Source organism: Haemaphysalis longicornis, unplaced genomic scaffold (genome assembly GCF_048455015.1).
Source record: "Haemaphysalis longicornis isolate Haplotype H1 unplaced genomic scaffold, Haemaphysalis longicornis Haplotype H1 scaffold_2, whole genome shotgun sequence".
Lineage (NCBI taxonomy): Eukaryota > Metazoa > Arthropoda > Arachnida > Ixodida > Ixodidae > Haemaphysalis > Haemaphysalis longicornis.
Window position 1 is genome coordinate 39027834 of NW_027526295.1, and position 27798 is coordinate 39055631.

Consider the following 27798-nt stretch of genomic DNA (forward strand, 5'->3'; position numbering starts at 1 on the left):
GTATATCACCCGGATCACCTCTCGTTGTCTACCGCTGAAGTAAATAGGTCACTTTTTTCCTAACTGTTACCATCCGACCGGAAAATACTGGTTGCATGCCCTTTTAATATACCTTGTTGTAAGGTATGCGCACACATGACCACTACACAAAGTGCCACCAGAACGGCTTGACAAAATTACGTAAATATAAAAGGCAACAAAACTGTGACTGTGCAATGTCGTATACCTTCTAAAGTAGACTATTTGTAGACAACAATATATCGGTCACACTGAAAGGTCATTTTGAATACTGTTTAAAATTCAGCATTCTCATGCAAAAAGTTGCCCTTATTTGCCTCGGTCAAGACGTGTAACAGGTTCTGGTCTTGTTGCGTTTGAACATCTTAAAGCAACCCTTTTAGCATCCGCTTTCAAAACACCCCACGACCGAGATGTCCGGGAATCTTATCTCATTTATACGTTTAGGTCAGTGACGCTCCGTATAATGAAATATTCGAAAGAATAACGTGCTTATTCCTCGAATAACATTCGCAACCTCAAAAGTTTCATCAATTTCTTCAATTATCCTTGCCCTGAGTTTTCCATCTGAATTCACCCAAACACTCTAAGTACAGCAGCCTCAGTAGCCTATGGTGGCACCACCATGTGATTTCTCCTTTACAAGGAGACAGCGCTCCGCCTCCCCCCTCCCCCCACACACATTGCAACAGTTCACCCTTTGTGATGTGTGCACCCAACCACTTCCCGGTTCGGTTGCTAGTGTGCAATGCTCTTTGGTCATCCGTATCTATTCCTTTTATCCGTGGAGGGCACACCGAAAATACAGACTTCTTTTATGCCTGTATAATCCCATCCGTACCTATCTCCCCACTCACTGAATACCCTATTGTATATATTTCTTTTTGTGAAACCGCAATTGACCACGCTTCGCTGGTTCCTGAACTTGCAGCCCAAACCACGTGTGTTGCCATGTCATTGTTGAATGTTGAGAGCTGCCTTGTTAATTTAACCGCTCTATTTTTTCCGTTGCTGTTCTTTTGTTGTTGTGCTACGGCATAGCCCGACTGTTTGCATACTCTCTCTTTCGGAAACATGTTTCTCTCCTTCTGCCACTTTTTCGCACTGCTGTATAACAAATGCCTTCCAAGTGTTTGTGGCACCAACATCGTGTAACTGTACTCTGATAAAGGCAAGTCCCATTGCTGCTAGGTAATTAAACCTTCTTCGTTATTGTTTTTGCTGCGTATCCAACTTTTTTTATACAACTTCTGCGGGCTATGTAAGTTTTGTTTTATTTTTTAGATCAGTTTGTACCATGAGCATTGACAAGACCACAGCAAAGAGCATTATGTGAAAATGTCCGCAGAACGTAACCACAAAAATTGTGATCGGGGACTCCCAGACTAAGCATTTGCATCAGCACTTTGATCCGCTCGGCACTGGAACCCCCGCTTTTGCATCCCAGCCTGGCGCATGCATTGTTGACGCACGCTCCCAGATCGACTTTATCCCTGCCTCTGGCACTATAGTTTTTCTGTACGTTGGTAGTAATATCTCAGGTCCACTTCCCCTGAACATGCTTTCTCTGACTACCACTACCACTCTGACTACCACTCGTAAATATCGGCCGAACATTTCCACTTTTTACGTCAGTCTCATTCTTCCCCGCTTTGCTAACGCCGCCAGCGTGACTACGGCATCTCTCGCTCCGCTACCGTTTTCAACGCGCAGCCACGCCGTTTCAATGCTCCTCTCCGAGAGTTGGCCGCCACTCACGCTTTGTCCGATTCATTGTTCATGCCTTTGAGAATCTTCCAGCCTGCCGAGTTCTTGCTGCTGATGGCTCACACCCTAGCTTTGAGCGTGTGGCTTTGCAGGACGGCCACATTCGCGCACTCTGCTTTATGCAACAGCGCTGCAGTCCTCCGGTGTGGCGCGACTTTGCACGCACCGCCAACCAACTTGCAGTCCCGACTCTTTTTTTCAAATGACAGACACTTTCCGCTACCGCATCCACTACTTTCCAGTGTAAAGACCCCGGCGGAGAATCGGGCCAGCAGCCGACCACCCCCGCCCACTAAATCCACCGCAACCACGGCGCCCCGGAGAACGCGAGCATCCCATCCCCGAAACCTAAGAACGAGCATCGCGTCAGCGGCATGCCGCACCCACCCTCTAAAAACGGTAGTGGCGGTACTACGGAGCTCCCCAGGCTATTTCGGGCGTTTCCGTTCGATGTTTTCTTGTTTTCATATCTTCTAGTGCCTCCTGCGCATGTTATACATAATTTATTTTTGTGTTTGACCTGTATTTTTGACACGGCTACTGGAAACTTTACAGTGCGCGTTTTTTTTATGCCTATGCTCCAAATTACTGTTTTTCCTTCGTGTTTTGACGTGTATTGTGACGAGCGCAGTTGTTCAAAATGTTTTTAATTACGGTTTTCCTTTTCCGTGCTTTGACGTGTATATTTGTGACAAGTGCAATTTTTCAAAGATGTGTTCTGCATGCTAAGTGTACTTTCAAATTGCATACTGCTTTATTGCTTTTCAAATATTGTTGTCTTGCATGCCTCCTGCCAAGTGGACAGGGCAGTGGACGCCTTCAAGCCCATTCTAGTGGCTTTTTGTTCATTGCCCTCAGCATCTGTATCGCCTGATGTTGATGTTGAAATAAACTTTGATTTGATTTGATTTGAAATCAGTGTCGCACCAAGAGCATGCGACGCCCGACCTCCGCCACGTCAGCGACCCCCGAGCCCACGGACACATTGAGCCGCGTATCCATCGAACCTTCCGGGGTCCAAAATGCAGCCCTGTGTGCCAGGTGAGCATACAGCCTTCGCAAGAACCAGCATAGTAACAACTGACTACCACACAAAATACAGGTCACGCGGTCTCTTTTCCAGATGCAAGGCAGTTGTTAAAGTGAAAAAAATGTCACTGAAAACCGCATACGTTCGGAGTCACAGGTTTTCGCACTAGCACAGTATTTGAGTAAAGCGGTGAGTCCTGGTGGTCTCAGATTCTGCCACTACCGCACTCCCCCTGTCTTACCTGAAAAAGCGGCAACAAGTATTAAATAAAGCATATTTGCAATTACCTGAATAATTCTCAATAACTGCGAAACAACTTTCCATTCTCTGCGAAAAGAAGAAATACTCAGTCAAGAGCTATGCAAAAGAGAGCTAAACCTTTTAAGCAACTGCGTATTCAAGAAGCCCTCCGCCATATCCCGAACAAAAGCCCGCAAGTTTTACTGGAATGAAATTTCTAAAACTGCCCACACGCGTAACAGCGTAACAAACTGCGGTACTACTAGCTGCCCCCACTCTAGCACTACATCCGATAATGTCACCGCAACTGTAATAAACGCGTCGAGTATAGCACTCCCACCAGCACACTTAGGCACCTATGCGAATAATTTTTCCTGGTCTGCTGTCACGAAACGAAATATTACCGGGAATGCAACGAACCTTTCAAGTATAACCCTCTCCCATGTTCAGATGAACATCTTGTCAAAGGGCCTAAATGTTCCCCGACTACTGGTGGTTGTGATGAATTTCAAATTTTAAGGACTTAGATAATTTTGCTAGAAACATGAGGCTACAGGAATACTTCTGCGATCACCCGGTGGCGGACGAAGCCCGTTGCACCCTACTTAGCTATAAGCACTGGGCCCTTCTCATACAGCGGGATAGTTGCCTCGACATGTACATCAAAGCTGTCCGACGCGATGTGCAAAAAGTATGCAGAAAAGACATTTCTTTCCGCCATAACAGGACTACCAAGGAAAAGAATGCCCTTGAGGAACTCGCAAGCTCTAGCGGCATGGTTATTAAACCTGCCGATAAGGCAGGTACCATTCTAATCATTGACAAACCCGACTATGTTAGCAAGGCCAATGAGCAAATATTGGTACCTACGTTCCAGAAAGCAGTACCCAATGATCCTAATAAAGAATAAGCAAATAAACAAAGATAAACTTGCTCAGCTTGTTAAAAACGAAACAATAAATGAAACAACGGCACGTTCCCTGATCCCTTTAAGGCCAGTAGCCGGTAAATGTTTACCTTCTCTATGAGATTATCTGTTTTTGGCTATGGCACTGTACCAAAACCTCTGGTGCTATGTCAATCATCTCACTTCCAAAATTCCCACAAGCTTTCCCTCCTTCAATAATAATGCCAAATATTATCTCTCAGATATCAAAAAATTGAAATTCCTGATGACTGAATCCTTGTCACCCTTGATGTTGTGTCGCTGCACACTAACATCCCCCAAGACAATAGCATCACCACTGTATCATTTGCCTACGAGCAGTCCTCGTGCGACAAACCTATCAATTCTTCGGCTATTCAAACTTGCCTTCGGTTTATTGTTTAACTGATCAATTTTGATCTTTACGGGGTTCATTACGTGCAAGTCAGCGGAACGCCCATGAAAACCTAAATAATACCAACTACCCCAATATCTTTATGGCTCACCTAAAACCAAACTTTCTTGACACTACAAAATTGAAGCCATTGTACCACAAAAGGTATCTCCACGATACATCCATAATCTTGCAGTCGGTGAAGCGTAGCTACTCACCTTTATTGATGCATTTAACCTAGCACATCCTAGTATGTCCCTTGCTCATTCCTACTAGAAACACAGCGTAACCTTTCTGGACGCCACCCTTACTACTTCCAAGGTTGGCTGCAAACTAAACTGTACAGAGAACCTGCCGACGCGCGGCAGTATTTGCACTTCCAAAGTAGCCATGTCCGCCAGTGTAAGACAGCAATACCGTAAAGTGCACCGTGTAAGGAGAATGTGCACAAACCAAGTCGATTTCGAATCAAACTGTCAAAAACCTTCGACCACCCTCCCGAAAAAAAAACATTCCCGCAAGAAGTCATCAACGACGCTATTGAGCGAGCCAAACAATTACCGTAACGAACTCTTTAAGAAAAAAGCTTAACATTATTCCGCAAACAAGTTTAGTTTTAATCCACTCAGCCTCCTCTCCAAGAGTGTCAACCGTATTAAGAAGACAATACAATATCCCAATTCAAAGTGCACGCTTAAAAAGTGCATTTCCCAAGCCACCACGCGTTGTCTACCGGCGTAAAAAGAATTTAGGTGACTTTCCTTCTGACTTTCCTTCTAAGTACAGCAGTTTATTCGCCTAATACGGCTCTACAATGAATGCGAATTTTTTGAGGAAAGTGGGCCGTGTTCTCCCCATCAGTTTGCATTGTTTAACTCTTTGTGATCTGTGCACCCAGCCTATTTCCTGTTTTTTCCTGGCTTACTGCGCAATGTTCTTTTGTCCACTGTACATATTCTTCCCATCCGCGGAGGGCACACCCAAAATACACTCTTCCTGTAAGCCTGTCTGAATCCGTCCGAACCCGCGTCCTCGACTTCTGAATACCCTATTGCGTATATTTACGTTCTTTTGAAACCGCAATTCTGCATGCTTCCGTGGTGCCAGAACTTGGAGCCCACCCCACGTACGTTATCATACCGTTGTGCAATCTTGATAGCTACCTTGTTAATTCAGCCCCTCTCTTTTTTTCTGTCCGTTTTTTTGTTGGTGCACCACGGGCACAGCCAGATTATTTTCTACTCTGCCTTTCCGAATGTTCTTCATCTCCTTCTCACAGTTTTTCGCATGGCCATACCAAAAATGCGGTCGAAATGTTTGTGGCAGCAACATCATATAAGTGTATTGATGATGGTTAGTTTTTTGGCGCAAACCAGCTGCGGCAAAGAGCGCCAAACAAAAGTATCTAAAATAAAATAGTGGCTACTAAAGCCAAAATAACAATAAAATCAATTAACGGCAACGGTGATGGCTGGTGTATAAGTGTATCCCTATGGAGGCAATTCCCATTGCTGCTATGTGAGTCGGCCTTTGTTATTGTTCTTGGTGTGTATCAGACTGCTTTCAGTTTTGCTTTGCCTTTATTATATATAAAGTCTTTATTATATTTTTATTTATTATATTTTTTATTTATTTATTATTAAATTTATTTATTTATTATTATTATTATTATTTATTAAAGTCTTTATTTATTATATATATAAAGTGTGTGTGTGTGTGTGTGTGTGTGTGTGTGTGTGTGTGTGTGTGTGTGTGTGTGTGTGTGTGTGCGTGTGTGTGTGCGTGTGCGTGTGCGTGTGCGTGTGCGTGTGCGTGTGCGTGTGCGTGTGCGTGTGCGCGTGTGCGCGTGTGTGTGTGCGTGTGTGCGTGTGTGCGTGTGTGCGTGTGTGCGTGTGTGCGTGTGTGTGTGTGTGTGTGTGTGTGTGTGTGTGTGTGTGTGTGTGTGTGTGTGTGGGTGTGTGTGTGTGTGTGTGTGTGTGTGTGTGTGTGTGTGTGTGTGTGTGGGTGTGTGTGTGTGTGTGTGTGTGTGTGTGTGTGTGTTCGCGGGATATGCGCAAGTCCAGGTTTGAAATATATTTTTGTGGTGGTCGCAAATACTGGAATTTTTTGTATAATGGAAATTTCGGGTTATAAGCAATGCAAATTGCAAATTTGGTCATTAGGTGTGGTTACAATTGATGGAACTAAATTTAAAGTACTTACTTTTTTGAAAGAAACTCTTTAATTGCATCTTCGTTGCAACTTGACAAAACAAACTCCCCTTTTGCAAATACGCTCGGAGGAGCTTATTCTGCCGTGTTGCTGCAGTTACTCTCGAGCGACGCACCAATTCTGCGTATGGACAAGAAACAAGTTGGAGTAAATATTAGGACTGAATCTTGTACCGATGCAACATTGTTGTTCACAATACATTGCCTCCCTCAGTACACAATGGAGATGGATTGGTATGTAGTAGCGTGATATCGCTTAAATGGCCTGAATGGAAGCGAGAACCTGGGAAGCAGGCAATTCCAGTGGAAAATTTTGCATATTTTTGCGGCTGTTTGCTGCATGGTTTGCCTCACCCAATATTTCTGAGCTGCGCATCCAATCGCTAAGGCGGGGGAAAATTTGTTTACGGAAAGCCACCCGTCGGGAATGTAGCAGCCATTTTGTCGATAGCAGCGTGAGTGAAGTGGATACGCTCGCATTTGCCGCCGGTGGAAGCGCCAGCGTTACTTCGCAGCCTTAGTGAGTAACCTGCGCAAAACTCAAAAACGGGTTTTGTTCCCTGCAGCGGCTTCTGCTTCTCGTACTATGGAGCGGTACGTGCGTCCCTTCTGCCGGTTGATGTCGGCCGCGCAAATCTTCTGTGCGGAATATGAAGAATTTGCAGTGTGCTATGTATTGTACCGCTGCTTCGACTTAGCACATCGGTATCTTATGCATGAAATGGCGCTGTATTGGTTATACAACATGTAGGCATCGTGCTCTAAGGTCCACACTGCGCAGCGGAGCCTCTTCCGGTTATAATAAAAGAAAGAAGAATGTCGCCCGTCAAGTGGGCTCTTAGAAAAAAGGGTACAGAAGAAGCGTTTTAAAAATATTGAGAGGCTCCGGGAGTCGCCAGGCGAGAGACTTTATTCGTGCGGTCACAGCGCTAGGAAGGCTCAGCAAGAAAGGCGATGTCGATGACACTGTCGCCGCCGAGATGAAGATGATGCGATGATAATAGGGTGCACACCCAGGAAAGGGCGATTGTCCACATGCTAAAATATAACCTGTAAAGCTTCTCACAATATATAGGGCTGGGCTTGGGCCGATAGTCGTAGGGCTCTTCGAAATACAGGTACTCCCTTCGTTATCCGGACAGCTAAGCTTTTGTTATTCCAAAACATTTTATATGCCCCATGAAGACAGAAACTAGACGTGAGTAGCAGGCCATCCCAAACAGACGTGCGCCCCTGATCTAAACAGAAAGATTATTTGTGTGAAAAGAGGAGGTGGAAAAAGTTACATGCAGTAACACGTTAGTGTGAAATCACCCCTCAAAATCCACTTTTTGTATTGCCGGTTGCGAACATGAACAGTAACCATGATATTAAGATAAAGAACAACGGCAGCATCTCCACTCCGTAGGAGATGGCGAGGGGGGTGCGGACTACGGGGACTCGATATGACATCGCAGTTGCACCCCGAGTGACATATGATTTCCACCCCTACCGCCTTCGGTTTGAGCCGCGAGTTACACTTTGATTACTTCCGAAATGAAAATATAACCCATGGATGAACTGAAATTTCTCTTTTATTTTCACTTGGTGGTGGTGTGCGCACGGATGGACGCGGACGGACATTGGGAGGACTTAATCGATTCCAGAGCGTTGCAGGCGAGGGAGTAAGCCGTTTGACTCTCTGGTACTAACTCATGGTCGTAGCCCAATGGGAAAGACGACTGACAATAACTCTTTCTGGTCTACCAGACACAGACTCGAATCCTGCCGGTGCCTGTTGTGATTTTTTGCAAGTGTAAATGCTGCGCGTATGGACGCGGATTGACATTGTGCGGTCCTAATGTACTCCACACATAAAATTACCCGGTGGTTCCAGGCTGGAAAGTCCATAAACGCGCCGAGAAATTGAGCCGTGACTCTCTTGAATGAAATTTTGGTGATGAGCGTGTCGCAAGATACGTGAAGTCGAATCTTCAGGGTGTCTTCGCTTCTGCCACTGGTGACATCTAGAGGCGTGCTACCCCTCCTACCTACGGACCCGAGTCCCTATCGAGCTGCGTTACCGATTGGGGAGTGGATAATCTCCGGAAAGTTCCCCCAGCTGAACCTCGCCGCCCGCCCGTGGTTCGACCTACATGGGTCGCATGCTGCTGGTACATAATACCTGCGCGGATATTTCACCTTACTTAAACCATCACGACCTTCTTGCTGTTCCTAAAACACATCACACCAAAGTTGTCAACCGCCTATCATCGTCCAAAACTCCACGCCTGCCAGACACACTCATCAAGTATCTTCTTACCTCATGCCCCCCCAAGCAATCTTGCCTCGACGCAATATACGAAATAACCCCCGACCACGCCTGCCTACCTTGTCTACGTGATTTGGAGTGCTACAAATCTGACATCGTGCCGGCCCACCTAACGGTGAATACCAACTCTGCCTTTCTCACATTCTGTCACACACATCCCAATTTTCGTGTACTACGAAAGGAATAGTTTGGTGTTGTTTACCCAAGGCACGTGCCCACCACTGCACAATCTGTCTGCAATCCCGACACAGCACTCAGACAGGTCCCGCAAATCCCCAGCGGCGCTTTATTTGCTCCACAGTCATCGACCAGCATGGTGAACCCTGGTGTCTGCATTGTGAAGGCCACCAGGCCCTTTTCGCTGATGTGTGCATTATGTGTAAGACCCGGTATGAAGTTTTTGCCAACGCTGCCCAGAAGCAGCTCCTGTCACACCCCGTCACTACCACCAAAATCACCTGCTGCATCATCCAAGCCACTCACTTCATCCGCGCCACTGCCACCGCCTGCACCAGAAGAGGTCGGCGATCGAATCTGTCCCCTCTATCATAATCTTCTGCACTTCAACCCGCAATGTCTGCTCAACAGATGCATGTGCCACTGAATCAAGACGTGCTCACTCCAACACATGTCAAACTGCTGCTAGGATTGCCGATTACACGCGCAGTCACCTACCAAGGTTCCCCTACTCCTTCTCGAATCGACCAACTAGTGGAGTGACTTAGCGAGTTTGCTTCAAGCGTACGTGATCTTCCACGGCTAGTGCGATCCATTAACCGCGTCTCATAGGGCAAGACCAAAGCACTTCTAACCTAGAACTAACTGCAATTCAAAAAAGCACAAAAAGACGGGACAACAAACGACGACACACGGCGCTGAGTGAGTCAGCGCCATGTGTCGTCGTTTACTGTCCCGTATGTTTGCGCTGTTTTGAATTTCAGTTGGTATGCACCAACTAATCCAAACCACCGTTCTAACACAGAATTTATCCTCGAGGTGCTCATTACAAAACACACAGAGGCGCTTCATGATATACATCGCACCATAAGCAAAAGTGTTGATGATGCCCTGTGGGTGGCACTAACCACATAATTAAGCGCGTCCACTCTTATTCCCCTTGTTCACTTATATTGGCCCTGTATTTAGCACACCATCCTTCCCGCTACACCCAACCTTTCCCAATAAGCGCCGCTATGGCACTAAAATCGATACAGTAGAAGTTCTGTAGCATTTATACAAACCACTCGCCTTTGCAACAATGGCGTCTTGCACAAGCCACACTCGCTCACTTTCGTCGTTTAGATGCAAAAATCATCCCTTTTTAACAAGGTCTGCATGCCGACCCAATTGCGCTTCTGTCGTCTATTTACATTCGTAGGTACATCGCGTATGAGCAAAAAGAAATCTCCTCCACCTTAATTTCATACGTTACGGCCCTCTTACATTACTGAGACTCACCGCAGCCACCTCTAACCCTAGTGAATATCTGCAATCCCACGTATTCCACACGTCCGGCTCGGTCGTGTCTCTCATTTTTTTTCAATCATTTCCGAAAGGTCGTGACTTCATCTAGACAGTCACTTTAATGCCCCAAACACCATCAAGGAATACTGTAACACCCTTCGTTCGAGCCGTCTTGTTTGTGCACACACCTTACAAAGCTCATTTACCCTCATGAATACTCCAGGTACACCCACTCAAGACATATACGAGGCACAACGCACCACAACACCTCACCTCGCCTTTCACAAATGACCCAATCAGGCGGCAAACTGGGAAGACCTTCCCGATGCTCTTCTCCATGATCACCACATCATCAGAATTATACTCAACTCACATACAAGCACAAGTAGCATGTAATCACCACAAATAGCTAGGGCTGCTTTCGCCGCCTGCGAGTGCAAGAACCAACTGTGTCTCGTGAATAAGCTCGCGGAAGAGAATTCAGTTTAAACTATCACCATCACCATGCGCCAACCGCCATTGGACCACTTTTATCGACACCTTATGCGTACGTTCAGATGCCGCAAAGGTATTTCAGTATTATACGCAACAAACCGGATAACACACAACTGAGGGAAAGCCTAAATGCCCTCAATGCCAACTTGGTACTTCATAGTGGGTACCAAGCCGGAAAAGGTTTCCGGCGCTTTCTGAATCTATTCCCACCAATTCAGCGAGCTGGAATCCCAGTTAGGACTCCGTTAACTGTTCGCTCCATACATAATATCTGTGGTTTCTCCTTCGCTGCTTTCTTCGCCTTTAACTGCCTTCGGTTCCCACCCCCAGAAGCACCTTTTAGTACAGGATACTGAGACGCCTATTCCAGAGCTGAACAATGTATACATATCGCCACTACTCTCTTCTATCTACGCCGAGTACATACGGCAGCTCAGCAGTAACCTCGACTACCCCTTCATATTTTTGGAGCTGAAACATGTTTAGTTTCAGAATGAAGCTCGTACCACTACCGGCATGGCCAAAATCTCATTTTCCATCGTAAAGAACCTCGCTCACTCAGACAAATACGCGCTTCTCTTCCACATCAATGAATAATAGAGCACAATCAAGCTAATTGAGAAATAGATCTCCTCCACCGTCTCCCTCATTACCAAACGTGATAAGCCCGCCACCCTCCCAAATCTTAGCCCCATTTATCGCACTACTTGTGTCCGGAAGACGATGCGACGCATGGTTCTCGTGGGTGTCAAGTAGCTTTTGGACAGTATCAACTGCCTTCTATGCAATCACTTCAGTTTTTGCCCAATTATGTGTATGCACGACCTCTTTCAACTTCTTCAGCAAACATTCAGCCCTCCTTGACGACGCTCTCCTTTCGTTCCTCCAAGACACTCATGGCTCCCGCCTCTACTCTTACGTCTATTCATTCCTCTTTCCGACCGGTTAAATTCCGGCTTGGTTCGATTCTATCCCCACCATCAGCGTTACCCGCATTACCCCTCAAGCTGCGATACTATTGCCTACGATCTTCACCTTCGGCCTTGCCACACTTGCCAGGACCTTGCCCGCGATCCGCAACCTTCAGTCTCTCCACTGCACGAATCACACTACCCTGTGGTGCACTCAGGGGTTTCTGGGGGAGGTGAAACTAACTCTGCAATCTGGCCGTACCCTTATGTCTCGACTCTGCCTCCTCAGTCTTGCAAGTAGCTCCAGAAAAATTATAGCTACACCTCCTTCCCGCGACAAATGTCAACAATATATCAACCCAATCTTGCAACATTTCCTCAATTGCCCCCATGCTCCATCCTGTACGGGTCTGGGTTTTCACTTCCAAGACCATTCCTTCACCTGCGTCATAAAGTCCCTGAACAACAGATGTCACCAAGTTTTTCAATGGGTCCAACAGGTGGTCAACAGGCATGGGGCCTATACAATCCTTAGCCAGACAACTATTCTTTAATCAACGTATACCTGCAGCACCCGAAGGCGTTATAACAGGGGGGTTAGAGGTTCGAAATAAAAAACAATTTTCATTCACAGCAGACACTTGTACATTTGAGAGCCCATTCCACTCATGTATCGTTTTGACAAGAAATGAATTTGCAAAATTTCTAGTCCTGGGACGGTATTCACTGAGTTTAAAGGAAGGATCAATGCGATTTGACAAATAATATGGCGTCTGTAAATACACATCCTTTTTTATTCCAGTTTTATTATTAAATATTAAATATAGAACTTTTAATCACAATTTTCTTCTACGTGATGAAAGCGGCTCCCAATTCAATTCTTTTTTCATAGTGGTACAGCTTTCCCGCCATTGATACCGCCCCAGGGCAAACCTTGCCGCCCTGTTCTGTATTTTTTCTATCTTATCACTGAGAGATATCTGCGCCGGATCCCAGACAGCGCAGGCGTATTCTGAGACTGGTCGTACACACGTCAAATACGCACGTTCTTTAAGTCGCTGATGGGAACATCCTAAGTTACGCTGAATAAAGTTTAACACTCTCGCAGCTTTCACGACAACATAATCCACATGTACATTCCATGAGCAGTCACAAGAAAAGAAAACACCCAGGTATATGTATGTTGTCTTCGTGGTAACTGGCACACCGTTTATACAGTATCCATATTCGATGTTCTTTTTCTTCGTTGAAAACCAAAAGGTTAACGCACTCATTAAAATTAAAAGACATTTTCCACGTTGTACACCAGTCATAAATGCGCACCAAGTCGTTTTGAAGTTGGGAGGCATCCTGCTCACTGTTAATTTTCCGGTAGACTATACAATCATCGGCAAAAAGCCTGATAGACGATGAGATACCAACCGAAATATTATTGATATCAACTAAAAACATCAAAGGACCTAAAGCAGAGCTCTTTGGCACACCTGGTGTCACGTCAATATAACTGGATGTTTTTCCATTCAAAACAACACACAAGCGACGATGCATTAAACAATTTTCGATCCACATTATCACATTTAGGTCTAAATAAATAACTTGGGTTTGTGCCAAAGGAGAGTATGCGAAACCGAATGAAAAGCTTTTTTGGAAATCAAGAAAAATACAGTCAATTTGGCCACTTTTTACAATACTAGATGATAAATCGTGATAACATTGAACGAGCTGCGTGGTACAGGAGAGTCCATTACGGAATCCATCCTGGTTTTCTATTAACAATTTCTGCTGTGTTATATATCGCATTATTTCCTTGTAAAAGATGTGTTCAAGTACTTTGCAGGCAACTGATGGGAATGAAATCGGTCTATAATTAACAGCTTCCTTGTTTGGTCAACCTTTGTGGATCGGTAAAACCCGTGCTATCTTCCAGTCATTTGGTAAGACGCCAGTAGATAAAGACTTCGAGTAAATAAGTAATGATATATGAAAATAGTAGAAGCGCAATGTTTGCAAACACGCAGAGGAATGCTGTCAGGACAATTCGCTTTTGCTTCATCGAGATTACTTATGAAGGCTTGAATGCCGTTCAGGCTGAGCTCAATAGGCTGCATTAGGGTACCGGATATATACACGGGATATCACAGTATTCATCAGTCTTTCGCGAAATGACAAAACGAAAATAGTCATTGAGGAATTTTGCCTTGTCTATATCTTCCGGGAACACTTTATTATTTTATTGGATTTCATTAATACCGGTAGCATCGGACCCGCAACGTTTTAAGTACCGCCAAAACATTTTGGTATTTGTTTTCATTTCTTCGTTTAGCCTATTTGAGTAGCCCGCCTCCGCGTTTTTTGCCATAAATTTGTATTCACATGTAGGGCGCTTAACCTGTCGAAGTGTTTTTTTGTCTTCGTTCCTTTGAAGCTACGGTATACTCGCTGCCTGTTTTTAATTATTTTTAAAAACTGTGAGGTAACCCAAGGCTTCTTGCGGTTTTTCATTCCGGGAGAATGGATACTTGGTATATAAATTTTTGTTAAGTTCCATTACTTTACTTTTAAAAGGACACCACAATTTTGGTGTGGTAGAATATTCGGCAAGGCATTTGAAAACAGGCAGATGATTTGAAAGCGCCTGTGACAGCGCAGAGTAATCACCTTTACCAAAAAGAAATACCTTCCTTGTAGGTTTGTTCTTTGCCTTGTTCTTTTGAAACTTGATACTCGCGACGACAGCGGTGTGATCACTTATACCCGGAGCGTTATCCACGGAGGTTACAATAGCGGGGACATTACCAACCATCAATTCTAGAATGTTGCCATTTCGGGTTGGCAGATGCGCATACTGGTAGAGCACAAAAGCCTTAACGATGTTCTTCATCTCGCTGTTCACACGGCTACCAGTTTTGCACGTGCATGCACTGTGGTCCCAAAGAAGATCGTGTAGGGTAAATTCTCCAGCAAGAAGAAAGAGTTCCCCAGAAATCTCGGAAATAGTTTCATGTAGACGTTGTAAAGAACTAATGTCGGAGGCAGGTGGTCGATAAAACGCCCCAATTGCAAAAGAAGAATTATCTTCTAATCTAACGGAGCACCAAACTGATTCCAATTACTCACGCCCAATATCAACGCCGATGAATAAAGTGAACAATGAACGAGTACAAAGAGCCCCCTACCCCCCTAAACTGGGCCTGTCCTTCTGATGAGCTATAAAATCACCTGGGAAGACTTCACTGTTGCGAACACACGGGTTCAACCAAGACTCTGTGCCAAATACGATGCCATCTTTGAAAGAATAAATTAAACCAGCAAATTCTTCGACTTTATTTACTAGGCTCCTACAATTGATTACAAGTCCGACAAGGTCGCGACGGGCACCGCTTTTGACAAGAACTCGTCATCGTTTGCGCACTTGCACAATTTCGTCTTTTTCCTTATCCCAAACGAATGCTTGGCCATTGATGACAGTCCGGTCACCATTTAGCTTTACTTCGTCTTTATCGGTCCGTTTCGCTTTCGCGTATCCCCACAATCGCTTACGTATGCCACGGGTCTCGGGAGAATAATCTTTATAGACGCTGTAAGGCGGGGCCTTAAACGCTTTTGCATTAGTTAGTACGCTTTGTTTTTCTTTGTACGAGGCGAAATTGACAAGTAGTAATTGACAACTAAAAACAGACTTCGCTCTGAATAAAATCCTGTGCTGTCTTCCACACGGTACATTAGCACAGGCACAAACGCAGAGTGTTCGATGTGCCCTCACCAAACTTTACAAGGCTGTACCGCATCCCCCAATACACGCCTCTGCAAAGGCATCACACGCCACATGTATTTTCGGTTTCTTTATGAACCTTTGTGCCTCCAAAGGGATCCGCAGCTGGGCCGTCTGTGTGGCTCTGCGCAACGCATTGATTGCTTCTGCTGGCGGCATTCCGGGCCAGTGAATTTCCCCTGCACACCCCCCAACGGCATCTTTCTAGTAGCCTCCGCTGTGGCCCCATTCCCTCAAGCGAGACCCCACACCTCTACGAGGGTAGGCGACAAGGTCGCGCTCACTACCACGACCTACTCCCTGCAGGCCCTGTTACAAGCAATGTTAATGCGGCATTATATCTTACCTGTGGCTACCTTTCTTGGGTTGTGCGTCCGCTCTACTGACTCCCCAATCACCTCCACAGCAGTAGCTTGCCCTCATCCTGCTTCACACTTCACCCTGGAACTGCCGGCGGTCATTGACGCCAATAGAGAATTAACTTTCCTACCTTTTTCTCCGCCATTGGTTGTTCTCCGACTCCAAGGCGGCGATTTGAGGTCTTTTCCAAAACCGACTTCCAAAACAGCCTAATGATGACCTCTCTTAAACTCTTTCGCATCTCCATTGCCTCCTTCCTTTTGATGTGGGTGCTGGACCAAACACGGACCATCGACAATCAGCTAGCCCACCAGTAGGCCGCCATGTTACTATCTGGACGACGGTGATCCCTGGCCAATTCACGCAATGGCGAGGATGCATATATTCACAAGACGGCCCTCAGATAATACCTCCGGCACTCGCTACATACTCGTCGGCCACCCACACTTCCCTATCCGCGGCACAAGTACACACCCTTGGGGCAATTCAGGTGGACATCCTCGCCAATCGGCACTTCTCTACCTCTACGCTTATCGCTTAGACCAATCCTGTCCCTACTACCCCTATACACCCGCAAGTGGTAACATACTTTTCTGCTACCCCGCCACTCAACAGCCCCTCATCACCCCAAACCCCCTCTTGCCAACAGGCGGCCCTCCGCCTCCCCACAAGGGGTCGGCGGCCCCCGTTGAGCAGCTGGGCAAGGTTCTGGCGAAGAACACCAATAGGTCTCAGACTGACCACTCACAAAGTTATTTCTCTCTCTCTCTCTCTCTCTCTCTCTCTCTCTCTCTCTCTCTCTCTCTCTCTCTCTCTCTCTCTCTCTCTCTCTCTCTCTCTCTCTCTCTCTCTCTCTCTCTCTCTCTCTCTCTCTCCCTCTCTGTCTCTCTCCCTTCATCCTTCCTTGAAACCTTTTCTGATGACAAACGCTGTTACACGTTCTTCCATCTTCCGCAGCCCCCGCTTGTATCTAACCAGAGATGAGACACATTAACACTACATCCGCGCGAGCCGCTTGACATCAGCCTTGTATTAACCGTGACCATGAACGTCACATTGAAGCCACGAGGCCTTGACGGGAAACGACACTTTCTGGGTTTGAACCTGAAGTAGTCCAGCTACCGCTCTAAAATCATGCACCAGCCATGTAGATGCTACATATGAATTCAATTGTTTGTTCACTTAGAGTAAATATTCAGCAGTATCTTTCTGGAGGGTGAAACCAAAACGTTCTTAAAAGTTGAGAATAATAAACGCACATGCTCAACAATATTGCTTCTTACTCTACCTAGAATTCATTTTTAGATAGTTTTTATGTATGTGTGTGTTGCTATGAACACGTCGTTGTTCCGCCTGACACCGCCATCGTACTTTCCCCTATATTGTAGAATATTGCAGTTCTGCTAGTAATATCACCTTTACAAAGGGTTGTGGTGTTGATTTTTGTCCACGTCCGAAAAAGGGAAGCCGACCGCAGCGAATAAAGTGGCATAGTTTTTGTGAGAAGACTGAGGCGTTCACACTAAGCGCATCTTACGGGTAACACATGTCTAGCACTGATACTTACAGCTGTGCGACCGTATAAGGGAACTCCTTCTGTCAACAAGGAGGTACATTCAAGAGCTGGTATTTTGTCGTTCCACAGAGAATCGTTACGGTGGCCTCACTGCCTTTAAACAATCGGCCAATGTGAAGGTAACGTCAACGTTCCACATCGCCTGAAGGCTCCTCAAAACATGACTTTTCTTTTGCTCCGCATCGCACTCTGCTCGCGAAGTCAGCAGCCGCACGCCATAGAAACATTGGTGCGCATTCCTTTCCTTCTGTTTATTTGCGCTGGAGCACATGCCTGTTCAGTCAGTTGCAAACTCCAGCAAACTGCAAAAGCCTCTGCAATAGAGCGCTTGTGTCCGAGCCGACCGAAAGCGGCTGGGAGCTTTGGTGCAGCTGCACCGTGTGCGTGTTCAATGAGCGTCGAAATAAGACGAGTCTGTCCGAAGTGTCTGCACTCGATAGCACCTGCGAGCTCGAGAGCGGCTAAACTCGATGCCTGGAATCACTATATATGCTTTCAAAGCAGCGCCACTGAGGTACGCAAGTGAGCAACGGCGTCCGGTTTGGTGCTTATTGGATGCGGAGCATCTCATGCTCGGGGCTGTGTCCCTCCCTCTCTTTGTTGCTGTCCGCCGTCTGCACTCTACTGCGCATGCGCGTCTCTTCAGCTCTGTCAGCGTTTGGCCTGACGTCAGCGCAGTACACTAAGAAAAGAAATAGTTACGTGGCACCCGATTTAGATCCCATTACTCTGGCCGCAGCGGGAGGTACGTGGCAATCTTGCCACTGCGCTACAAACCGATACAAGAGCATGTGCTGCGAACGCGCCTTATGTCTTTCACTCATTCAAACTACGTCAAGAAGCTACTGATACAACGACAGCAACGGAAATGATGAACTGAAAACTTTAGAGGAGGATGTTGAAGGTCCCGTGGGAAAGGTGTGGTAGGAAGCGCCACTCGTTTTGCAGTTCAACCAGAGAAGAGGAGGAAGAGGGTGGGCAGCGGGGTAGGAGCGTGAGTACGCAATAAAGAAAGGCGAGAACCGGGAGGTGTTCGATCAGGTAACGCGGGTGTCGGTCTGTTCGCTGTCTCTACATTTCTTTACATTTCTCTACATTTCTCTGTCTCTACATGGGGCTTCACACTACGTTCTCATTCCTGCTCCGATAAATGAAACAACGGCAACACAATGCAGCCTACACGGAACCCCCATGATGCTTCGCATCCTCCTCATGGTTCCCCACGGGAAGATGGTGTAATTTTTTAGTGTTGCCAGATGGCCGCCTCTACGGGATCTCCGCTATTTCAGCGGGTCGTTTCTAAACAACACTGCCGAAGACGCAGCGAAACGGCATCTTTGTCCTCACTACTGTAGCTGAATTGCTGCGAAGCGTGATACCTTTGATTTGCGAACAGAACGACACCGGCCGCGCGTGGCCGCAGAGCAGGGAGGGCAAGCTAAGACCAGTGTCACTATATAAGGTATCACAGTACCGCCACTGTGGCATGCAAGTTGGCAAACGGCGGGAATTTCAGTGTTTATTAGCGTTTACAGATCCCCGCTTCCTCGTCTTCGTCGTAAACTTTCTCCAGGTTGTTTGCTAACACCACTGTGAAGATGCAGCAAAACGGCATCCCCGGACACACTTGTGTTGCTGAAATTCTGCTACACGCGTTATCCTTGATTCGCATTAGGAAAGTCGCCAGACGCCCGCAGCTGCAGAGAAGAGAGGGCAAGCTAAGTCTATTAGAGTTCACAGACTAAAACGCGTAAACAACCAAATGGCGGCGTCCATGATCTGTCGTAGAGTAAACCCATGTCACGTGATGCGAACGTACCAGTGGTCATTGCGGCACCACGGAACAATCGGAGAAAAGAGTGCTGATACTCATAAATCATTCATAGTGGCACTAAACCAGCCAAAGCCGGCCAGAATTGATCGGCGTACTCGCGTTGCGCTGCGCATGAGGGCTTACAATGACAGTGCCGTTTCTCACTCTGTGTCGCGGCAGCGTGCTTAAAACACAAACCCGACCTCCGACGTTGGGTTATTTTTCTCTATCCTCTCAGCAAGAGCTCCACAATAAATGTGGGTTATTCGGCGCTCGGCGTCGATTTTCTTCGTAAAATTCTAGGGCAGCTCGGCCAAACGCTGTAGCTTGGTAGCAACGGCCTTACTTCATATCACGGAGCTCTACGGGAGCGGTGGATGTGGCTTTGTGCTCTGGTTCGCCAAGTGTATTATTTTTTTTGCAGAGGCAGGAAACAGAACGGGCGTCTGGAGGACACTTGTCAAATCACAGTAGCTAGTCGAAATGGATCTGAACTGCTTGATGAAACTGCAATTGTGAGCTGTTGCATATGTACTCGGTGTGGAGTGCGGCAAAGCCGTTCGTAAACCCGAAATTGACGGCTAATCTTTAGCCTGCGGAGCCGCAGATTATAACTCTCTGAAGCATTGAATGAAGTCGGAATAGTCAGAAGAAAACACCAAAAAAGGAAAGACACGAGAAACGGAATAATTGCCAAATAAAGTAAAAAAAGGGACTCGGGTATCCGGAGCAGAGCCGGAACCCGTCAAATATGACATGGGATGTTTTCTTCATACGCGTGCTTTTGGTAGAAAATTAGGATTGTTTTGGACCAATTTTGAGCGCACTTGCACGAAAATGAGCTTTGAGCAGGCGGAATAGTAGCAGAGACTTATAGGCTCATTGCCACAGAGGGGGTCGATGTGTTCGGCAGGCTAGGCCTAAAAAAAGCGGAGCATTGCTGGAATGTAGACTGGCTGTTGTTACCGAAGTACTTGTTGTTGCCGTAAGCTTTCCGCTTTTAGGTTTCAAGAAGCAGTGAAGCCCCAGGATGAAAGGTACTCACATATCGCGTAGAAGCCGGGACGTTTACCGAAAAGTGGAAGAAAAGAGTGGCAGCCTTTGATGACAAGGAAAAATGTTTAGAAAATGTTTCACAAAAATAAATAGAAGGAATGGTTATAGGCAGGCCAGACGTGAAAACAGCACGAAAGCCTTAGGACACGCTTTCCGCATAACGCTGTCCTGCTAACAGAAACCAACACTTTTGCTACCCGGGGTCCCCCGTGCAGCCTAACTCGTTCGCAATTCAGAACGGATAAAGATCGGTAAAGTAAAACAGGAAAACATGGAGCTGGGCTATGTTCAGACTACCGACGCAAAACTCATATCATGATCTACGGACACAAAAAAACAGCGTTCCACGCCGTTCATTTGGCTGAAACGTGAAATGACGTCATTCTTTAAAGTTATTACTGCCGTTGCGGCAACAGTCTTTGCCCGGCTTAAGTCGTCTGATGCGCGGAAGCCAATTGTGTGTTAGAATTGTCAAAAGCCAGGACATGGAGCAGCTGGATGCCGGATTCCAAAGCTGTCCCTGATTTAGTTCGGGGCTGAGCATGACAAAGACCTGTGTAGCGAGTGCCTGTCTAGCCAGTGAGTTTATAAAAAGGAATGCAAAGGCTTGAGTGACACGGAAGCAAGATATATGACGTGGTGCACTCGTACCTAGTTCAGGATACCGATTTCTAAGGAGATTTTGTGTGGCTAATACAGGCCTTGGAAAAATATATGCTGAGCCTGAGAGTACCAAAACTATCCTGGAAAGGTTCCTTTGGCGAACTCGAGATAAAGGTGGCCGGTTCAGACAGCATATCGCCAAGTTGTCTGCATCTGTTATCAAACAGAACCGCAAAGCAGCTGCTAAAGTCGGGATTGGGGCTCGACATGAACCATGTAATGATAATTACAAGGTAGAATCACAAGGAATGCCCCTGGCGCGCGCACGCAATCCCTTCTGCAAGTTACTATTCGTGACGCTCTGGTCGAATGGTGCGGTGTAATAGGTAATAGTGACTGCTGAAGTTCAGACCCACCGCTATGTGCCGAAGAAAAGACCGGATTCGAAACAAGCTTTATTCCTCCCACCATCAGCCCATTTCCAGTGCTGTCTGCTCTAAATACGAAAACGTCGGTCGAGCAACAAAAAAATGAATACCAGTTTGCAAAGCGCCGTGAGAGCGTTGGGAAACAAAGAACAAGCAGCTGTTTTATTATTTGACAGAAGCCTCGTTTTTACAGTACATGTAATGAAAAGAAAGCTGTAGACGTTGATGTAATCGTGGTTCCCCGAAAATACCACGAGATCATTTTGGAGCTTTCCCATTAGGCAGCTTGGTCGGTTCATTTCGGCATTAACTAGACAAAAGCAACACTGCTACGCGAGTGTTACTGGCTGGGCTGTTTAGAGATGTAGGGCAATGTGTTCGTAGCTATGAAGTTTTTCAGCGGACAGGTAGACTAAATGAAAGACGACGTGCACTCATGACCAGACTAGCAAGTGTAAGCGAGCCGTTCCGCAAAGTTTAACTTCAAATCCTTTGTGCTTTACCCCTGACAAAGTCTGGTTTTGAGCATCTTTGGACCATGGCTTGTCCCGAAAGCAGGCGCGTCGTTTTCCGGAGTGAAATGCAATCAGATCTTGGTAGTGCCTTTACGCAAGAGTTGGTGTTTCTGACGAAACGTGGCATCCAAATGCACCTCAGGTTTTTCCAGCATAACAAATAAACAATGCAGAGAGGGTTCATTCCGCAATGCCGCGCATATTGGGAACCTTGAAGGAGTCGAACATTGCGTTACCGGCCATGTTGTTTGCGTTGCGTTCAGGGGCGCAAGTGTAAACTGGTTTAAGCCCAGCAGAGCTTGGGTACGGGAGGGAATTGTGTTCACCACTAGTGCTAATTCATGAGAATTTGAAAGAGAAGGAGAGTTATGCGACAGTAGGGGAGTGCAGGTCCGCGCAGAAGTAAATGGAAAACAGTAGCGGTAAACAAATCCCATCGCTGCGCCGCATAAGCGGCGTGGTGTTGCCATTTGGAAACAACCCCAATCCTTGGTTCACAGTGGCGTTTCTATGGGACCGACATCGGGAACCGAGGATATATGTTATGGGGGTAGGTTCACCTTGCTTTCGCCATCCTATCTAAATCGTTTTAACCGTCACTCTGCTGGGGCGCTGGACAGGACCTAACAGTTTTCAAAGGGCAACGCTTGGCTATAGTGTAGCGCTGATTACATTGCCGCTCACAGCCATCGGTGGCCACCAAATCCGCCGCTGTGCGGTACAAGAAAATTACGCGGGCACGGAACTGGCTTGTTGCCCTTCATAAAGTTGCGGCATAGTGCGGCATAGAACGCGCGTGAACTGGCAAGAAGAACCGCAAGCGAGGGATCATGCCACGAACGCTGGACAGAGTGTTCACAAAGGGCGATCTGGCTGACGTCAGGTGCTCCTCACGAGGCGTAAGCTTAAGTGTCCTCGTTAGTTATTCTATTTATTTTTAGAAGCTCCTGACGGGGCGTAAGCCCACGCATTAGCCTGGATGGTAACAGGCGCTCTTCACGAGGCGCACGCGTCGTGCGCCTCGTGAGAAGCGTTACGCGGCAAGGGCTACCGAAGTCTATCACAATTGGATGAGGAAATTCGCAGATAGTTGTTGTGCTGATCAGTTTACTGCTTGGCGCCATTAAATACCTTCCATTTCATTGGAGTACCGCCTTAGTGAAACACCGAAGAACCGGATGTTCTTACAGAGAGCCAATCGACAAGCTATCATCACCCACGTGCAGGTTCTTCCAGCTACAAGCAACGAGGCACGCAACGTAGGCAGCGTGCAAGAGGCATCAAGCACCACGTGCCATGCACCCGCTCTTCCGGTCCAGAACTACACGAACGAAACCTTCAAATCGCGGAACGCAACGAAGCCAATAGGCACGACATTTTCCGAACGTGCTGTCCGGCACCGATCTACGCAACCAATGACATCACACCCGAATCTGTGGACATGGCCAGGACGAACGAGACGCACGCCGCACGAAATGCACGATACGTGGCGAACAATAGCGCACCAACGTTAGGGGAGTTTCACACGCCAAACGAGACGCCCAGCGCACAAAATGCACCAGCAGTGACGAATGACATCCAACCCAGAGCGCTGGGGCTGAGCACAGATAATGAAATGCACAGCGCACGGGACCCGACCAAGCAAGCACACACGAAGGAAACGCTATTTGGGACATTCTTCGATCCCACTGCTGTTATACGTACTTGGCCAGGGAATGTCACAACCACAGAACTTAACCTTGTCACAAGCAAGAATACACCCAGTGCATGCGGTTTCACTCTACCGGGACGTACGAGCTCTCCGGCACCCGCTGCTTCAACCCGAGTGCAGCCAACAAACGACATCACACTCGTGCAGGTAGGTCCGTCAACGAGCAACGACCCGGCCAGCGCGTGTGGCATGTCTGAGCCGGAACGAACGCTATCACCGGCACCCGCTACTCCGATCGGGACTCACCCGCCAAACACCATTTCGCTAAGGAGGACGCAACGGCGAGCAAGCGGACTCGGAACGAACGTAACGCTTTCTAGCCTGCTTCTACAGGAGAGATACCGACCTCAGCATGCGGGGAACAACTTGCAAAATACGGCAGCTTGAGTGACGACACGAACACGGCAAGAACGACAACAGATGAACCGGATTCAGACAAATGCATCAAATGCCCTACTGATGAAGTCACGCTTACGACGCTAAGGAATGTGGGACCGAACGGACAAGACAAATGACGCCCGCTTCCCCACCTCAACGGCTTCAATTACGAGGCAACCACGGCAAGAGTGAGAACGGAGCCGCACCAACTTTGGCCGATTAGCCCCGCCAGCGCAAGACAACGCCACGACACCCACGTTAAACGAAAAGACAAAAGCTCCTACACCATACGCAACGCACACCTCAGTCGAAGCAAATTTGTTAACGCGCCGAACTATGCGATCGCTGCATACCGCAGCTCACCACCGGACAAAATGGTTGCCTGCGCTGCTAAATGTAAAGCACGAAACGAGCTACACGAACACAATTGCCGAAGAAAGCAACGTGACTGACGAAACGCTCTAAACGTTGTCATGTTCAGCGAATTCCACCGCACGCAAAGAAATCAAGCCAATTTGACATGCACCGAACCTCATCGAGACGAACGCCCTGTTAAAGAAGTTTCTAGTATCCGGAGGAAAGCATAAGGAAACCGTGAATAAGAAGTCAGTGATCCGGATATGCACGGACGTCAATGTACGGGGACGCTTGATTGTGCCTGGGGGCAGGCACGATTCGGATTCGGAGCACGATTCCAAGACTATCAGGTCGCCGAGGAACGAAAATAGACAACTAAATCTATCCCCCCACAAGTCGCAAAGAATCGCAATTTCTGACCATGGCCGCGCCAAGAAGCCTCGAGCCCCCGAGAGCCCGACGCTGCACAGACGTGGTTGTATTATTCCTGAGAACATGCGGATACTCCAGACGCAACGCGAGTGCTTATGTTCCGTTTCGCTCTCTCGCCGGTACCCGCCTTGGCGCAGGGAGTCGCCATACGACAGTGCACCACGCCAGACATCTTTTCCGTGGTCCTTTGTCCTTACCTATCTGTAACCTCAGTTTTTCCACTCAATTGAGCATTTTAAATTTGTTCTGCTTAGTCGGTTATTCGAGCCACAACCTAGCTTATACCTAACAGTACAGATAAGTCGAGTACTCTTGAGTACAAAGTGAGTACTCATGAGTACAGATTTAGCACGATTACTCTTGTGAACAGATGAGTTGAGTACGAATGAGTACTGATGAGCACCGGCACTCGTGATTACAGATTATGATCACTCGTGAGGACAAATGAGCTTGAGTAGAAGTGAGTACGATTACCGATGAGTATGCGGGGAGGGAGTACGAGTGATTTTGAGAAAAGGCAACTGTTTGAGTGCTTAAGTGTTTACAGCATGAATGAAAAAACGTGTGCTTGAGTTTGAGTGAATTCTTTCTGTTTTGTCAACCAGTGCTTATCTGTCCACCTGCCGAACTCTTACGGAGAATATTACCGGCTTCGTATGCATTCTTGCGTCGGGAGGAGCTGTTGGGCTCGAGCGCAAGCTTAGCTTCAGCCAAACTGGACCAAAGGGGCGAAAACGTCTGCTTTAGATCTCAAGTGTTAGGACCCACCAAAACCGGCGCTGAGCAGTGGCTACGCAGAGCAAGTCTGCGCGTTTGTTCAGCGTCGATAAAAGAGCAGCCTATGCAAAGCGTCTGCATTGGAGTGCACGTGTGAGAACCGCCCGAAGCCAGCGGGAAGTGATGGGCATACTCCCGGGCTGCCGCGCATTAGGGCTAACAATCGCTGTGCAATTTATCTCTCCCTCGCAACGGCGAGCTTCAATCGCCTACGGGGGCCCCATGGCTAGGTTATTTTAAGGCGTAGCTCTGTAGCTCTTTGGTGCACGTATCTGGGCTGAGCTACGTAACCCCCGTAGCCGAGTGAACGATGGCAAGACCGAATAATTAAAGAAAGCAAGTGAGGACCGTGTCGGCAAATTGTGGGGGGAGGACGGTTCGCCGTGGCGGCGCGAGCGCTCTCCAAAAGTGCGCATGAGGGACGGGGGCAGCATCCAGTAATGAGGAGAGTCTAGAGAAATAGTGAGCGGAGGGCGGTTCTCCGTGGCGGCGCGAGCGCTCTCCGAAAGTGCGCTGGTAGGGGGGGGGGAGATGGCGAGCAGTACGGTGTGCCCGCATGAGACGCTCATCTGCGCCACGCGGGCGAAAACGTGAAGGCGGTGTGCGCGTGACGGTGGTGTGCGTTCCCTGCCTAAGACGCTGGTCCCGGTGCCTTCCTGAGAGTCAGTTCACCTCGCCGACGCAGAGGTTCATCATCGCTGCCGTCAAGAGAACCAATGAGTGAGTGCTGTCTCAGCGCACTGCTGGTGCGCTCAAATATAGCGTTAGAGCGAATCGTCATCACCCGCCAAATTTTCTTTATTCTGTCGGCAAGTGCGCCTCCTTAAACGTGGCTTCCTCGGCTTTCGGCGTCGACTTTCTGCTTCAGCGTGGAGGGCCGCTCGGCCAAATGTAACAGTTGCGACGACGATTAGAGCATTGATAGTGGTGTGATTGATTTAAGTGGTAAAGTGCGTGAACGCTTATAACATTATAGGTGCATGAAAGAGATAATCACGAAATTTCATTGAAAACGCAACATCAAAAGCTTAAAGCAGTTCCACTTTACGTGAAAAATCTAGGAAGTGCCGAGCAGCGATTCGCCAGCGATTCTGTGTCGCCATTTCCAGCTCTTTGCTTCCACCCCTTTGTTGAATGCAATTCAATATTCCATATTTCGCAAAGCTCCCCTTCCTTCTCCTGGAACTGCTCGCATTCTTTTTTTAGATTTTGTTTCTTGCTATGCGTACAGCAGCAGGAACAGGAGTTCTGGACTTTTTTTGCTTGCTTTCATCTCGCATGCTCTGGAGCCTTTCCGGGCCATTTTGAACGCGTTTTTTGTTGGGTGTTTTTTTTTTATTCTGGGTGGCTGGTTTTCTCGCTAGCTGTCGTAAGAACCAATTTGAAGAGCATGCCTACCTAAACACACGCGGAGACTGCTCGTTAATTCTATATATTTTTTTTTCAAACGTACCTGCAGTTTTCTTTGCGCTAAATGATTATTTGCCCAGTGCCAGCGGTTCCAGGAATTGCGGATGGTTCTGCTTATATAAACCTCTATTTGGAATTTTTCCCTAACTTTTAGCGCGAATGCTGGGTGTGGGGGGTATGTTTTCGTAGCCTCTCTTTGGGTCCGTGATGCTCCGTGTCTGTGGTGGCTAGATGGCCCGATCACGGACGAACTACGACGAGAAGCCGGGACCTATGGTGCTCTGCAGAATAAATATATTGCAGTTCCAGTCCACGTAAAAGCTGTGATGTGCGGAAGCGGGCTTCGCCAAAAGAGGTATAACAGCCTCTATAGACTAGTTTCCGAATCAGCCTGGCGTTCATAGTGAAACTAGTCAACCGTGGGCGCTGCAGCACATAAAAAGGACTGTAACGACACGCTGAAATAATCTTTCATAACTCGGTGTGATATTTTTCATGAATTTATGATTTTCTTCTTATTTTATAATATTGCGCACTCATTTGCGGGCCACGAAAGGCGGCCTCAGTGGTGACGGCGAGTCGCAAAGAACACCTCCAACACTTTGCTGATTGGAAACCTGTACCTATGTGGCACCATGAAACTGACGTCGGCTTCGTAACCCGAGGGACCCAGATTCGATCACGACCTGGGAGAAGCGGTGTTCCCTCAAAAGCCTCTGCATAGGTCCGTGAAGGTGCGTGTCTACGTTGTCCAGACCGTCACCTCGAATGAGCTACGAAGACAATCCTGGCCCGTAAAGTTCTCCGCACTTCAAAACGAATAGGCAAGCCATTTTTTTTTGTGG

At 47.3% G+C, this 27798-nt stretch overlaps 1 long non-coding RNA gene across 1 annotated transcript in view; it reads right to left on the reverse strand.

The window, feature by feature from the left end:
• Positions 1-27798, reverse strand: part of LOC144167067 (uncharacterized) — a 140542-nt gene that overhangs the window by 91164 nt on the left and 21580 nt on the right. The window contains exon 5 of the long non-coding RNA XR_013321836.1: positions 6577-6705. This is a non-coding gene — a long non-coding RNA (uncharacterized LOC144167067). The remainder of the gene's footprint in view (positions 1-6576; positions 6706-27798) is intronic.